The sequence below is a fragment of the Crocodylus porosus genome, unplaced genomic scaffold (genome assembly GCF_001723895.1).
Source record: "Crocodylus porosus isolate Cpor-Errol unplaced genomic scaffold, CroPor_comp1, whole genome shotgun sequence".
NCBI classification, from domain to species: Eukaryota; Metazoa; Chordata; order Crocodylia; family Crocodylidae; genus Crocodylus; species Crocodylus porosus.
Window position 1 is genome coordinate 251,029,579 of NW_017728886.1, and position 16,289 is coordinate 251,045,867.

Below are 16,289 nucleotides of genomic sequence, written 5' to 3' on the forward strand. Positions count from 1 at the left end.
CTTGCCTAGGATCGAGGTAAGACTAACCAGCCTATAGTTTCCCGGGTCCTCCTTCCTGCCTTTTTTGAAGATGGGAACCACGTTGGCTCTCTTCCAGTCCTCCGGTACCTCACCAGAGCACCACGAGTGCTCATAAAGTTGTGCCAGGGGACTTGCAATGACCTCACCTGCTAGTTATACATATGACTAGAAGAGAAAATCATAGAAACCAAAGAAGCCCAATCTGGAATGAAATATTAGGATTTTCCCAACAACACGCAAGTTTTAAGTCAAATTGATTTGATTTCAGTTGAATTATAAAAGCAGTTCTGTGTATTGCCATTATATTGCCATTGCAAAGCTTGACCTGTTTGCGATAAAAACCTATCAACAAGAATGTAAGGAGGCATGCGGAGCTGCTCTAATTCAAGCGCCCCTCCTTCCCCTGGAGCACATGTAAAAGTGGCCTTACAAAGCAAGCACCACAGTAAGGTGGTAGAAAAAGTCAGCTGACCTTTAGAAGTGATCCCTGCACTGGGGAACTTATTCAAGGAGTTATGACTGCATGGGAGCACAGCCAGCCATAGTATAAGGTTGAATGATGACAGCTGTTCTCCTCTGCAGTCAAAACATCCTAGGTTGTATCGCCCTCCTAAAACATCTTAATTTAATTCTTTTGGTATGTCATCTTTGTTTTCCTCACCACTTCATATATCATGGAAATATTATTCATTCCTTATTAGAACTGGTCATGGATAAATATATGTTTTAATAACACACATTACTTGTAAAGGCTCTCAATTAACTTACTATTTCTGTATTTGTTTGCTCTACCTTTCCCTCTTGATTGCATCAAAACTATAGAATAAATTCCACCCGAATATAAGTTGTCTATAAAGCAATAGGGCATCTGAATGTCCTCCAGGGAATTTTCTGTTTCAAAAGACATGAAAAATAGGATAGCTTCACTGATTCATTAAATTGACAGAATAAAAGATCTGCTTTTTAAAACCAATAAAGGGAAACATTTTTCTAAACAGAGCTAATTGGAAAAGTTTTGAAAATTCTTTTAATTGAAAAATAGCAGTTTGTCAATATGGAAGCATTAAGGAGAAGCTTATTGATTAATCTGATGTGACTTTTTCAGGTTTATGCTGCACTTTCTAATTGATCCCACTGAGCCAAAAGAGAGAGAGACCCATACTGACAACTGACTTTTTGACCTAAACACAGAAGTTTTGACAAGATCTCTAAACTAGTCAGGAACTTTTCAGCTAAAGTTTTTTTTTTTCATTAGAAACGGTCACTTTCCTTGAATCTAACATGCCAGCTTTGACACTGCTTCGGTGAGAAAAGGGTTTTTAGGCAGAGAATGGAATTTCCCCTCCATGAGAAATTATTTTATCATTTCTAAAAAGCGGAAGGATTCCAACAGGGGACACTGACCCACCTGGGATATACAGGCCACAGATTTAGGAGACTGCTCTGAATTAGGGCCTGGTTTTCCAAATAAGTGCCCAGGCTATTGGCTCTTTGGAGCTGATGCTATCAGAATCTGTCCCGAATGAGCCTCATTCATGGCAGCAGCAATCACAAACAAGCAACCAACCGACTGGGAAAAAAGCCTGAGTCTTTTAACTAATTATTTCTCACGCTTCTACTTAAAGCTGCCATCCATAATGTCTACATATATATTTTTTGGCTGTGTTTTTCATATCTTTTAAAAATAGACCATTTAAAATACAGTGTAAATGTTTACCTAAAGCTGTCACTGTTAAGGAATAGAAAACAAAAGGAGAGAGAGAGAGAGAGAGAGAGAGAGAGGTGAAAATAAGTAAAGGCATGTGCACTTGGGACAAACTTTAGAAATCTTAGAGGAATAGTGAAGATGTGAGCAGGGGAGGTTGATCTACAGCAATGATTCTCAACCAGGGTACCACACATTTGTGCCATACGGCGGTGGCGTAACAACTTAGCTAGGCACCTGGGACAGCTGCCACACACAGAGGCAGTAGTGACTTGTTGCCACCTCCACTGCAATCATGATTGTATGACTGCAGCAGCTGCCAGTTTTTTCTGCCTCCCACCCTTCAAGTCAGTGACCGGACAACTCTCTTAGTCACCCTGCTCTAGTTACACCCTTGACATAAGATGTCATAAATATTAGCGCTGTTAGGCATGCAAACATGTGATTCACAAGAGAAATCCAGAGATTTTAAATAGGCCATCCTACTGTAAAAGGATGCCACGTCTGACTATTGTGGCCTTGCTAAGTTCTTAGCAATTGAATAATTGCTCTGTTATTTTTCTATAGTCAAGAAATGAGTGAAGACTAAGAGCGGGATGAGGGGTCCCTTGAGAGTCTAAAACGTTTGCGCATGAGTGAATGCCTGCATCCCATAATTGGGCCTGCATGGACAGACCTTATTTCTGTATACAGAAATAAGTGAAATATATATACAGTATACAGTCCCAGTGAAATGAAGAGGTTCTACATACGAGCAGTTACATTAATCTGATTGCAGGTTTAAGGACAATACCTGCTGGGTGGTGTTTTCTCAAGGCTGGAGTTACAAAACTTTTAAATGAAAAATTCCCTGGGAAGCAGTCTGAGCCTTTGTATCTCCTTCTGTACGAAGGGGATAATGCTACCAGCCTCCTTTGAGAGGTAGTTTGAAATCTACTGATAAAAAACACTATTTGAGTTAGGCCTTATTGCTTGTTGCCACTGTCATCATCGTTATAATTATTCTTGTTATAACCACCATGACCACTAGGGCTCCCCCTTCTCTTCCATCTTTAGATTATGTGGTCTTTAGATTATACAGATTTTCTTTTACTCTGTTTCTGTACAAGATATTAAAATGGGTGGGAACAATACAGCCTGCAGGCTGGATCCGGCCCACTGGAGGATTTTATCCAGTCTATGGTGGGTCCATCAGCCTCCCCTTGGCTCAGGTATAGGGGCCAGCCTGGGCCATGGTGCAGGCAGCTGGTTCCTCTGCCCCCCAGGTGCACAGCGGGCCAGGGGCTGTGGTTAGGCTATTTGCCCAGCTGCTGCTGCCAGTCCACCCTGAACCCACTGCTGGGGGTGCCGGATGGAGCAGGTGGGCAGGTGGGGTCTCCATGAAGACCAGCCTGGGACACCAGTGGGCAGGGTGTGCTCAGGTAGGTGGATTGGATGGGGCCACATGTAGCTGGGTGGGCAGGGAGCAGGACGGGCAGGCGGGGGCCAAGGCCAGGGCTGGGGCTGGGATTGCAGGGCAGTGACAGTGTGGGGCCAGGCCCCAGGGCAGAACCACTATCCACTGCCTGCATATCCCCGCAATGGGCGCCAGTTCTGTGGGCAGCAGCCAGCCCCTGCCCGCAGAACGGATGCTCACTGTAGGGACGTACAGGGACTGTAGGGAGCATGCCATGCTCATAGGGGTGTTAGGTCAGTCTCCATGGAGAACCTGCCCCCCACCCACTCCATCTGGCATCCCTGGTGGTGAGCGAGGGGTAGACAACCCAGGGCCGGAGAGGATCAGTTGCCTGTTCCCTCCTGTACTAGGTCAGCACCAACTCCGTGGCCTGCAACAGCTCACCAAAATTCCTTAAGTGGCCCTCCAGCCTACATAATTGCTCATCTCTGTATTAAAATGAATATTTCTTGGGTGAGTATTTTACTGGAAACATGCCTACAGCAAGACCATAACTAAATTTGCCATCTCACCTACCTGTATCTCTCTGTTATTTATGATTTCCAACACTGAATTTTTAAGCCAGTATGCTTTTCAGCATTTCTGCAAAAAAGTGCCAAAGGAAACGTATCTAATTCTTTAAATAGAAATATTGCCAGCCATGATTGACTCTTCTGTAGTTAACAGCGAAAAGCATAATCAGAATAAAAATAACTAGCAATCTTCTTGTCACTCAGCATTGCATCAACACGTAAGTGCCACAAGAAAAGATCAGACAGAGAGCAGAAACATCTTGGGGATTTTCCCTCCTCCTTTGAATGAGTTCCCATGTCAGAGTTCAGTTAGATGAACTCCGCACAGAAAAATACAGAAAAAACCCAGTTGGCCTTTCTGTTTGCCAATCATTTGCTTTCCCGCCAGGAGTTTACAAATTTTCATAGGATGAATCTGTAACACTTCCTGTGGAGTGGTGGAATACATTAAGGCAGGGGAATCCACAGGAGAGCAGGTAAATTGTTACTGAAGAAACATATCTATCTTAGCCTGCAGCCACCCAGAAGTAGCTGCTGTCATGTCAATGTGCCAGTGAGCCATAAAGCAGCAGGAGCCATCAGCCCATAGGGACATATTTTCCACTGCAAGTATGGCAATAAATCTAGGGCTCTGCTGAGCAGGAATTCACCTTCTATGGGTACTGGATACAGATGCTTTCTGAGCTTCCGCAACACGGTCTTCATACAACCTTTTCTTGATTCCTATAAAAACAAACATACAAAATGAAAACAACTGTGATTTTTTGCCATTTCTCCCCTGCCACCTCTTCTCCACCTCAGACACATCTGTCTCCACATCAGTAATGGAACACATCTGGCAAGAATGAGGGATTGAGCAGAACTGGTTTAAAAACAAACTATAGGTTTCACACACATGAACACTCACGCACGCGTGCACACACATACACACAAGTAAGTGTTCTACTTTGTACAGCTTCACTTCCCATTTCATCTGCTCATCTTCATTTAGCGACCATGCGGATGAAATACATTGAAAGCAGGAGAAAATTAAAATGTAATTACACAGCTTTCGTGAAAATAAACCTTTTCACTCCATATTGTTCCCAGTTCAAACTGCTTGACTTCAGACATCGGAGTCTGAAACTAACAAAAAATAATAAAAACATAGGGCTGAAATGGACTTCAGAGGTCATCTAGTCCAGCATCTACTCAAGGCAAGATCATCCTTGTCTAAACCAGCCTAGATTAATATGGCTAGGTACAGACATTCAAAAAGCTCAAGGCAGAATCAATCTAAGTTATGTGGTTTTCTGTAAGCAGCATAGTTTAGATCAGTAGTGAACAGAACATGCCTTTGGTGGAGGCAGGGGAGGGGTAGAAATCTTAGAGTGGGTTCTGCCATTTTTAAACTAATCCATGTATGCTAAACTGTTGTTCTGATACAGGGATAGACTGGTTTCTGATCACTTATACCAGTAAAAATGTCTGTACATGGCCAATTTGTCTAACCTGTGCTTAAAAACTTAACAACGACAGAGAGTCTATAGCCTCTCTAGGTAATCTGTTCCAGTGTTTAACCACACTTATACTTGGAAAGTTCTTCTTAATCCTGAAGCTAAATCTCCCTGGGTGCATCTACATGTGCAATTAAAAAATGCAGCTGAATAAATTCTGGGGCAGTGCGTGCTGGAGTTTATTGCTCCTGGGTGCTGTGTTGGCAGATGCACCCAGGACCACAGCACACTGAGCCAGGGCTGAGCAACCTTGGGAGCTAGGGGGTCCCAAGGCTCAGCCTCTCAGCCCAGGGCTGCTCCATCCCAGCTCAACCTCACAAGAGTGCTACAGTGTGGGGACAAGCCAGCCAGCCCTGTCAGTGCTTAAATGTGCATTGCAGCAGAGTAAATAACTCCAGCATGGGATAGTACTAGTGTCTGGTGGTACTATCCTACTGTAGAATTAATTAGTTTACTCTGTTCTAATATCACCACACATGTAAATACTAAAGATTTACTAAGGAGCTAATAAGTCAACTCCACAGTAAACTTCTCTTGTAAATTCATAGATTCATAGATGCTAGGGTGGGAAGGGACTTCAACAGCTCGAGTCCGACCCCCTGCCCTGGGCAGGAAAAAGTGCTGGGGTCAGATGACCCCAGCCAGATGCCTATCCAGCCTTCTCTTAAAGACCCCCAGGGTAGGGGAGAGCACCACCTCCCTTGGAAGCCAATTCCAAATTTTGGCAACCCTTACTGTGAAGAAGCATTTCCTGATATCTAACCTAAAACTGCTCTCTGTCAGTTTGTGACCATTGTTCCTTGTTACCCCAAGAGGCGCCCTAATAAACAGAGCATCTCCAGTTCCTTGCTGCGTCCCCCTAATTAATTTGTAGATGGCCACAAGATCACCTCTCAGCCTTCTCTTGTGGAGGCTGAAGAGGTCCAGGTCCAGTGCCTCTCCTCTGGACCCTCTCGAGGTTATCCGCATCCTTCTTCAAGTATGGCAGCCAAAACTGGACGCAGTACTCCAACTGCAGTCTGACCAATGCCACATAAAGGGGAAGCATCATCTCCTTGGATCTATTTGTCATGCATCTGCTGGTGCATGATAAAGTGCAGTTAGCTTTGCTGATGATTTCATCACATGGACGATTCATCTTGGAGTCCACTCTGACTCATAGATTTCATAGACATCAGGGCTGGAAGGGACCTCGAGAGATCATTGAGTCCAGCCCTCTGCCCAAAGGGCAGGAAGTCAGCTGGGGTCATAGGATCCCAGCAAGATAAGCATCCAATCTACTCTTGAAGGTGTTCAATGTAGGTGCTCCTCTGGATTTCTCCATTTAGCCACGGAGGTTTTTTGGTCCCTTTCTCTCACAATGGTATCGTCTCCCTCTGTTCCCAAAGGATTACTTCCTTCAGGAACGACAACCCTTCCTGGATTCCCATCTAACCAATACTCCTATCCTGCAGTGTGTTATTGACTAAACTCCTGAGCACGTTGAAGTTAGCCTTCCTAAAGTCAAGCACTTCCACTGTACTAGTTATCTTTCCCACCCTATGCTTATGGTGAATTTAATTGATGGATGGTCACTGTCCCCAAGGTGACCACGGGTCTGCAGCTCCCCTACCAGGTCATCCCCTGTAACCAACATCAAGTCCAGTTAGGCATTCCCCCCTAGTGAGACCCTATACTTCCAAATACTATATGTAAAAGCGTCTCCTTGTTGCAGTTTACACCCATTACGTCTTGTGCAGTGCTTGCAGCGTCCCAGCTGCAATTTGTGATATCGTGCCTTACATTTTGTAATACTGTATTTTATGTTGAAATATTATGTTCTGTGAATTGTGTGCTCCTGTATGAGTAAGAAAACTAACATAAGCATAGAAGTAACCTAAACTATTAAAGGGTCCCCAAGGCCCTGACACATCCCTGGGGCCTGGATTATACTTTAGTGACCTGTGAAGGAAGACCTTATTGCCCCTTCAGCCTCATGCCAAGCCCACTAGGAAGCTTACCAACTCAGAAGGGACCATCCCCAGAACTCCTCTCCAGGAGCCCCTTTCTAGCTAAGAAGGACTTCCCCTCCCCTGTGGGAACCCTATTTCCCAACAGCTCATGAATTTGGTGCCCAGGTGGGCGGTTCTTGTCCCCTCAGGTGAGTGGCTCCTTATTTGCAGAAGCCTCTCAAGCCTCTGGCTCCTCTTGGGCCACTCCCCCATTTAAAGCCTTGAGCACCATCACATGCTCTTGGGGACTTTGGCTTTTGCTCAAGGTTAGAGGCCCAGACCACCTTGTGTGGCTCCGGAGCTTGGTCCACTCCCAAACCCCTGTGCAGGAACTCCTGCGCCGGGTTCCCAGCGCATGCCAGGAGATGGAACCTCGAGCCGCCGCAGGTGGATCCCGGAGTCTCACTGGCTCTGCGCACAAGGAGCCCTGGCCACACACCAGGGGCTGCAGACCCAAGCCTCTTGCTTCCAGGGTCTGTGTCTGTGCACCATGCTGTGTGCACCAAGTGGCTGAAGACCTGAGCTGTCTCACACAGCTTCCAGGATCTCTCCCTGTGCACCCCACTGCGCACCAACTGGGGCTGAAGCCGTCCGCTGCTCCTGTCCAGCGAGAGGTGTTCACAGGGGCTGTTCAGGGCAGCAGCATCCACCCACTGGGCAGATCTTCCCCAGCTCTTCTTAGCCTCACTCTCATCTCCGTCCCTTGATGCATCTGCTGCATGCTGGGCACGCAGCTCCTTTTATTCTCTTTGGAGGCTCCGCCCCCCGAAGTTCTGCCAGGACTACAGAGTACAGGCTTAAACCATGTCCAGGGCTCTCTGGGTAGGGGCAGGGCAAGCCCCTCCCTGCTGTTCCCAGATTGATTGACAGGCTCCACCAATCATACTGGAGATTCTCCACGCCCGGATGTGCCGAGCTGTATGGGTAAGTCTGCCACACCCGTAAGCATATGAGAAATTACTTTATTGTCTTCCTTCAAAGCCCGTCTTAAAACTTTTCTCTGCCGTGATGTCAAACAGCTTGTCGATGATTAGATTGATGCTGTGCAATGACTCCGATCACACTGGCTGGTACTCTCACACATTCCTTGTGCTGCTGTGTCTGACAACAGATAGCCATCTGTCATGTCTTGCTTTCTCTTTAGCTTATAAACTCTTCAGGCAGGAGGGGTCATTTTTTCTGTGTTTGGACAGTGGCTATCAAGATGAGATTTTGTTTTTTGACTTGGGCTCCTAAGCACTACAGGCAGAAGGTAGGGCAGAGTGGCACCTTAGGGCATGCACAGACAAGCATATACATACAGTTTGTGGTACCTTAAACCTGTTTGTTGCACCGCAAACCACATGCAGTGAATGTGCAACTGTGCGCCACACTGGAATTTGTACTGTAGTGCCAAAAATTTGATACTGGGATATCCTAGTATCAAAAAAAAAAAAGTCCCGGTATCAAAAAATACCACTACAAAAAGCAGCATGGTGTATGTGGCAGCAGTGTGCACCACCAGAAATGGAGTTTGGCATTCCAGAGCTATGCTCCGGCTGCCAGCCAGGCTCCATGCAGCCAGATCGGCACCGCTGCTGCCCTGGGAGCCCCCCCCGGATCCCGGGTAAGGCTGCTGGGGCCAGCACAGGTGCTGGCTTCAGCCTCCCTACCCCATCCAAGACAGTTTAACATGCGCTAGAGAGCACTTGCAAGGGCATGCCCTGGAGCACAAAGTAGCCACACAGATGTGTGCCACTGTTTTTTCTGCCCCTGGAAATGTATCCCTCTGCACATAGGGACTAACTGATTCAGAGAGGCATGAGTTTTCATATGCAAGAACCTGCTTTATCAGATGGAGGTTGTTGCATATGTAAGGTCATACTTTGCTGAACCAGTTATTCTCTTGGGGTGCCTATACATGAGCTCTGATTGGAGCAGACTTGATTAATTGAGGCTGCTCCATGTTCTAGTTAGAATGCTCTAGCGTCGTTGCAGCCTCACATGTATAAGCCCCCATGAGTTTAAAAATGGCCACTGGGACACTTTTACTAAATCTCATTGAATCAGCCAGTGGTCTCCAAACTTTTTTGATCGCACACCCCTATCAGTAAAAAATGTTTGAGCATGCACCCTCAATATATGTATATTTATATAAACAGAAATAGAAGTTCTAATATTTTCTTCCCGCACCCCAATGGATCGTCTTGCACACCCGCTGGGGTGCATGCACCCCACTTTGGAGACCACTGGAATAAGTTTTAGTTAAAGCATCCCAGGGCCATTTTTTAGTGTGTGAGGGCTTACTACACATCACACTGGGGAATTTTAAATAAAGCAGGTCTCCAGGAAGGTCTATAATAAAAACACCACTCCTCACTTCTGAACAAGTGTGTAGGCTCCCTCAGGTGCCAGCTATCCTGCCCTAATTGTGCCTGACATCAGACTGGCACAGCTAACCACCTCTCCAAACAGTACAGTAATACATATTCCTGGTGGTGATGGTTAAGAAGTACAGAATTGTCATTTGAAGAAAAGCTGAACACTGCACTGGCAGACAGACTTCTGTGCAAATGTGTAGCATCTGATCTCAAGATAGATCCTATAGCAAGAGCCTGTGAAACAGGGATCAGACTCTTCCTAAATATTATTTGCCACAGACATGGGGAATAAACAAAAATCAGAGGACAGACCAAAAAACAGGAAGTCACCTTTTGAGAAAAGACTCCTAATTTGGAAGAGAAACTCCTATACTTGAAAGAACTGATTAGTAATGCCTCGGTATTTAGGTCCCAATTTGAAGTATGTCTAATTTGTAAAAAGTGCTAAGCATTCAGCCTTTGAAAATCAGGCTCTTGGAAGATTGCTAGAGATAAACTTTTGTTGTCTAGGTCTTCAGATTCGTTAGTCACCCTTAATCTTTATAGTTATCTAGATATTCCATTTGTGGGTACCCATTGAAAAAGCAGTAATTATTACCAGACCTGTTTGTTGCATTTCAAATAAAGAACAGTAGACACTCAATAATGAGAGGATTGTTGCTTTTACTTAATTTTAAGATACAAAATCCAATACTATTTCATGATTATCCTTTTCAACAAAATTTTCCCTGTATTGCCAAATGCCAGACAAACGGGGGGAAAACATTCGGAATCACTGTAGAGCCAAGCACCTGTTCAGTCTAGCGGAACTGCCAAGACACTCATTTGAAAGGAGACGGCTTCATTTTAGAGGCAATTTTATCTTCTTCCTGTTGTGATGGAAGGCTTTGCACTGTTTATGTTTTATTATGTGATGCACCCTCCTTAATTCTGGAAAACTCCCTGGCTATCACTTTCTCAGCTTTACTTCCCAGTTTTAAAATTGATGGAGAAGTGTCTCCTAACTTATTCTATCACAGACTTCTAGACGATGGAGATTCTGCAGGCTGGTGATACTGCATCTAGTAGAGGAAAGTTTTTGAGTATTGCAGGGGTTTGTTTGTCCCAGTGAAATCACATAAGGAACAAGAGGGCAACCACCTTTATTCTCCAAAGAAAAGGCTTAACTCAGTGGTGACCAATTTGCACTGCACATGCCGCAAGTGGCACAGACAGTCAGTGTGTTTGGCACATGAACCCTGGTTGCTCAGTTAAACGGGGCACGGCTGACAGGAAATGGGGTGGCACTCAGGGAGTGGGCAGGGAACAGAGAGGCAGTCAGGGAGGGGAGAGGAGTCAGAGGTTGGTGCTGGCTCTACTGTTTAGCCTTGTAGGAGCTGCAGGGGTAGGCACTGTCAAATTCAGTGTTGCCACATCCCAGTGCTGACAGGATTCAGTGCCACTTGTAGAGAGTGGTGGCTAATTATTACGGTGGCACTATCTCATGCAGCAGATGGCATGATTGGCAAAAGAGGCTGGTCACCACTGGCTTAACTGAATGCTTTTCACACAACAAAAGGCAGCAACAGTAGACAAATACAACATAGTAGTGTCTCACCTACTTGTAAGAGTACATACACACACCTAGCACGTGGTACAGCCCACACCCTAACTACACATCCCTCACCCCTACACACATCCACACATACACCATACCCAAACCCCACACAGACATACTCCCCATACCCCCCACCCCACACCATACCCACACACACACCCAGCAGTTCCATATACCCCACATCTCACCTACACCCACACACCCCCCACAACACCCCTCACCCCCCCACAGCTCTCCCACACTCCAAAACATCCTACCTGCACCACACCCACACCCCATGCACACCCACACACCCCCAACCATATACTCCCCCAACCCCACCCACACAAATAACGTCTTCCCACACACAATATACAAGCAACACCTCCACCGCCCCCAAAAAAGAGTACTTTCTGAGCAAGGGGAGAAATTTCCAGTGGCCAAAGTCAGGGATTAAGGGGTGGGACTTAAAGTTCCAAAATGGCAATCAGAGGGCAGAGCATCTGTCAAGGGGTGGGGCTACCTTGTGGCCCTCGATAGCTCACCAAAACTCATTAAGCCGCCCTCCAACCGAAATAATTGCCCACCCTGTTCTATACAATAGAACACTGCAAAACATTGACCACCATCTATAAAATGTTCCATAGGACATTTCCTGTAATGACTAGTGTACACGGTTCACCTGTGAAAAATACAGGGTTCACCTGTGAAAAATCTGTAGCTTCCATATGAAGGTATTCGGGATGGAAAGGTATGCATGGTGAAAAATCTGCATGGTGGCTGGTGCACAGGGATCAGCCACTGCCAACTGCTGCCAGTTCAAGTATTAGAGGTACATGCTTTGAAAATAAAGGTTCTTTTTCATCCTTTGCTGACAGTCCAAGGCAGGGAGTGGTGCATAGGCTTAGCTTTCATATTCAAAGCACAGTGAGTTCTAAAAATCAATGTAATTCTCCCTCTTTCACTGAACCTTAGTTTACAAGGTAAAGAACAAACAAATGAGCAAACAGTTCATAATGGGAGGACCATCAGTTTCAGATAGACATTACCACCCACCATTTTTCTGAAATATTCTGAAGGCTCAAGAGCTATGGACAATTCATCATTGTCTCCTTAATCCTCTGGTCACTAAATATGTATCGATGTGTTGTACATTTGTTGCTAAACAAGTATAATCCAGAGCTCCACTCACGTCATCATTTTCAGGTTGCCATGGAAATGAGTCACAACATTTCTCCCTCTCTGGATTGCTTTCCATTAGGGGAGCACTTAAAGGGTTTTCCCTGCTTTTGTTACATAGTAAAAAAAAAAAGAGCTTTGTGAGGCAAAACTGATGATTAAGTGAAGATGTTCTGCTTTACAGATGAATATAATTCCTTCAATGATACTAAAACCTTTAAAAATTGGCTTCTGTGACCATCTAAAGGTTCACAAACGTATTTGTGCCTGAAAGCTGTTTAGATTTGAATCCCAAACAGTGGTACCCTCTGGGAAAAGGATGGGAAACAGTGCTTCCCGCCCTTCCTCTCTGTAATAAAGTTTGATTCAGTGCTTATTAAAGACAGTGAAAGGCAGTCATTGATTTTGATGGGCTTTGGATCAGTTACATTGACTAATGGCTTAGGTGCCTAAAGTGGGACTTAGGTTTAGACTTCAACACCTGAATCGACATTTTAGATCCAAAAAACCCCAAATTCAGCCATTTAAGTTTTCCTAACCAACACTATTCAGAAAGAAAGCACTTAAGAGTTGGACAAGAAATCCAAATTGCAAGGGGGGGGGAGCGGGTCTGAAAGAAACGTGAACATGGGGTTTTCTTTGTAAAAGTAATTTTTGCATCATCTGATATTAGAGCGTGAGGGCTGCAAAGACCCCACCCTGCATCTGGCAAGCAGGGAGGTAACTCAAATCTGCTCAAGTCCCTAGAGACCCATCTCCACACAGGTGGAAAGAGCTAGGGTAATGAAGCAGGGTTTCTAACCAAGAGCAATCAGGAGCTAAGAGTGTACCCAAGGGGGCCATATAAAAATGACTCACTCTGAAGGGGTGTGTGGTGTTAGTAAGGATCAGGCTAGCCTGCTAGCCTCAGAGGAGTCAGACTGCTAAACGGGCTTGTGGGGTGGAGGAGGTTATAGCTTGGGCAGGGCTGTTTCATACGTAAAGAAAAGTAGGTTTGGTTTTGTTTGGTATTTTCATCATTAGAAATACTTTGGTATATAATCAGAGGAAACATCACCAGAACAGCTATACAGGGTTAAGATCTGTTTCAGAGGGCATTTTAGCTTATTGTATTTACTGACAATTTCCTTAAGCAAGATTTCTACTGCAAGAAATGCCAGTTACAAGTGAAATTTGAATGAAAAAGTTCCATTTTTTTCAAAGTTGAAAGTTCCAATTACAGAATCATAGAGAAGTAGGACTGAAAGGGACCTTGAGAGGTCATCTAGTTCAACCTCCTGCCTGGGGCAGGATCATCCCTCTCCAAACATCCAATACATCTCTAATGTTTAACCTCTTAGCAAAATTACAGTGAACCCTGACACAACATAGGACATAACATCCTAACTTTTCACAGGTAAAGCAGGGGACCAGGGTGGCCAATGTTCTGATGCTGCAAAAATTGTTAATATATGTTCAATCGAACCCAGGAAGAGGGCTGCATCCCCACAATGGAGGAAGGCAAAAACCCCACAGTCCATGGGGGTTAATCCCTATCTGACCATGGGGTAAAATTCCTTCCTAACCCCAAATATGGAGATTGGTCTGACCTGGAAGAGAGGGCCAAGACCCTCTAGCCAGGAACATCTGGGTTAAAGTCCCAACAGGGGCATTGGCACACCCCAGGCAAACTCCCCAGCCTTGGCTACAGACAACACCCAGGGTGTGTACAGAAGTTGCTTTTGTCACCATTTAAAGAGCTTTATTGCTATGACTTAACAGAAGTGCACATTTTTACAACACTTTAAAAATGGATGCCACGCTTTAAATTAACTTAAATGAGGTATTACATTTGAAGCACTGTATTTTACAACACTTTAAATAACTTCTGCATGCTGCTCAAATCTCTGACCAGTGGAGAAGCCCCAGGAGGCTGTGGAGTGCCCCTTGCTACCTAGCCTGTAAACTGCAGGGAGGTTCAGAGACCCCAACCCACCAAACACTGCACTTCTGCCATGTTTAAGAGCACTTTAATTTTATAGTGCTATAAAAAGTGATCTAAATTACACTGCTGTAAAACCTGTGCAGAGCATGTATGTACACACTATTAATGCCTCTGAGGAAGGCTTAACAAAAAAACTGGCACGTGTAGGAGTGGGGCATGGGGGTGGGGAGGTGAGGGAGGGAAAATCTACCCCACCTTCTGCCTGACTTTGGACTAACACAGCTAACTACTTCTCCTTAGTTGCCTACATCTTAGGGAGATCTTGTAGCTAGTAGGGCTGTGTGAAGCTTTGGTCGCTGATTTGATTCGGTGGAGATTCAGCCTGATTCAGCAGCCAAATCCCCAAATCCAGATAGAATCAGAGGACTCTTTAATTTCTCTAAATCAAATCAGAACCCTCTGAATCAATTCAGAGAGATTTGGCAAGATTCAGTGATTCAGACATAGACACAGCTTTAAATGTTTTTTCTGTGTACCTAAAGGTAGCAGGCAGCTCATGAATGCTGCAATGCTGGGCAGATGGAGCATCCCACAGAAGCATGGGGGTCTCCCCAGCATGCTCAGCAGCAGACCTGGAAGTGGATCAGTAGCATTTCCGGTACACTTCCAGGTCTGCTGGACAGAGCACGGGGGGACTGCCCTGTGCCCCCCCCCCAGATCAGCAACTGGTGCCTCCTGGGTCTAGAGGGGCACTTGGGGTTCCCCCATGGCTCATCGCTGAGCCAAGAGGTCATGGGGGGGCCCCATGTGCACTTCCCAGTAGACCCGGACATGGACCAGAAGTACTTCCTGTTCACTTCCGGGTTCTCCACTTAGCATGTGGCAACCCCCCACCACCCATGCTCCTATGGTATGCTCCATCCACCCCAGCATTGCAGCATTCACAAACCATTCCTGGTACCTCGAGGTATGTAGAAAAAATATTTAAGGCCGTGTCTATGTCTGAATCGCTGATTATCTGAATCTCCGAATCTTCAGATTCAGATTTGGCTGAATTGAATCAGGGACAGTGATCTGAATCAATTAATTGAATCATTGTCCCTGATTTGGGCTGAATCAGAATCGAGTAGGGCCTGCTTCACACACCCCTAGTAGCTAGCACTGAGCTCTGTGCTGCCATAGCCAATTTGCTACTGGTATCCAAGCCAGATAACTTGGAGCTAATTTCAATATATCTGCACTACACTGTAGTCACTGCTATTGTATCTTCTTACTTTTACACAGTTGAAAACCATGACAAAAAAATCTTTCTACCTTTCCAAGAGTAGGACAGATACTGGCATGGACAGGTGTTGAATTTTGAGAAGGGGAGTGCAGATGGTGTGGTGCATCATTGCATAATCCATCTCATATTTTTCTCCAAGCTTTACTTATAAGCTAGGGGCCTATTTCCTATATTACTCAGGTTAAGATTTAAGCCAAAAAAAGAAAGAAAACATTATTGGAATCTACATCACTTTGCTGCGTTATATATTATGTATAAAAACACAACAAATTAGGTGAAAATAATCAAAAGTTATTGTTTCATTCGTCCTGTAGTCATTAGAATTAAATGTACATTTATTTCAGATTCATAAATCAAAATGTAGCCTTCTTGAGGATCTTGACAATGCAGTTGACGTTCAGCTGAGTTAAAATTCCCACACTTGTGTTAATGTTTCTAGTAGGCCCATGCAAAGCAGCTAGTATTCATTTCAGATTCGGATTTGGCTGATTCCGGGGACAATGATTCAATTCAGTTATTTGAATCACAGTCCCGAATCGATTCAGCTGAATCTGATTCATAGATTTCATAGATTTCATAGACATTAGGGCTCGAAGGGACCTCGGGAGATCATCGAGTCCAGCCCCCTGCCCAAGGGGCAGGAAGTCAGCTGGGGTCATAGGATCCCAGCAACATAAGCATCCAATTTTCTCTTGAAGGTGTTCGATGTAGGTGCTTGAACCACCTCCGCTGGCAAACTGTTCCAGACCTTGGGGGCTCGGACAGTAAAGAAATTCTTCCTTAT